Source organism: Diaphorina citri, unplaced genomic scaffold (genome assembly GCF_000475195.1).
Source record: "Diaphorina citri unplaced genomic scaffold, Diaci psyllid genome assembly version 1.1 scaffold1117, whole genome shotgun sequence".
Lineage (NCBI taxonomy): Eukaryota > Metazoa > Arthropoda > Insecta > Hemiptera > Psyllidae > Diaphorina > Diaphorina citri.
Genome location: NW_007378546.1, coordinates 71544 through 72569, shown reverse-complemented (window position 1 = coordinate 72569; position 1026 = coordinate 71544). Strand labels below are relative to the sequence as shown.

Genomic DNA, 1026 nt, shown 5'->3' with positions numbered 1-1026 from the left:
TTGAACTAATTCCTTCCATTAATTAAAAAAATCATAAATAACTAACATAATCTTTTTAAATTATTATAGATGGATCATCTTTTGCTTCTAGATTGTTGTCGTTGTCTTTTCCGTAGATAATTTTAAAACACAAAGCTAGTTAGGGTACTTAGTGTTGTATTATTTCGATTTAAAGATGAGTGACTAAAAGTGACCCATTTTAATTGAATTATCATTCCTAAAAGATTTTCACTGCCCAGCACATTCGTTATCTTCCTGGGGTTCTAGAACATTCTCAAATTCCTAGTGATTACAACAAATAAAGAAATTCATCCTTCAAATATTTGAAATGTGAAACATGGTAAATACTAGTATGTAGGTACCTAGTTCACGGGAATTCCGAAATCAAAATGAGGCCCAAAACTTATCAAAAAATTTAATGTCCTATGTGTTTACCATTGTTGCCGAAAATTTCATCAAAACTAGTTAAAGAATTGCATATTTTATGTAGTAACGAACAAACAGGGAAACTAAATGACACATCGTCGTGGTTAAACTTACAGCTTGTACTTTCGTTAAGGTGATGAATTTGGAGGTTATTATCGAATAAAGAATAAGGCTTTCTATTTTTACTAGGAACTTGGGAATATTATCTTCATTATAATAGATACAGACACATACCCTAGGTATCGACTGTGTGTCTGTAGGAATTCAACAGTCACTCCAGCTCTCTAGTATAGGTACTATTGTCATAGCCACATTAATACCCTAGGTATCGACTGTGTGTCTGTAGGAATTCAACAGTCACTCCAGCTCTCTAGTATACTATTGTCATAGCCACATTATACCCTAGGTATCGACTGTGTGTCTGTAGGAATTCAACAGTCACTCCAGCTCTCTAGTATACTATTGTCATAGCCACATTAAAAAAAGTATTCTTTCTGTGTATTTCCCTTAACGTTTTTATTTCATATATCTAGAATTGATCAACAAATTAATGCCCTCTGAAAAATTCACCTTAATTTTTTTTATTATTATTCATTAAAA

At 32.0% G+C, this 1026-nt stretch overlaps 1 long non-coding RNA gene across 1 annotated transcript; it reads left to right on the top strand.

Annotated features, from left to right (window-relative positions):
* LOC113469533 lies at positions 1-822 on the top strand. The gene is made up of 2 exons (XR_003392905.1): positions 1-665; positions 752-822. It is a non-coding gene; the product is annotated as an uncharacterized LOC113469533 (long non-coding RNA).
* Positions 823-1026: the final 204 nt, after the last annotated feature.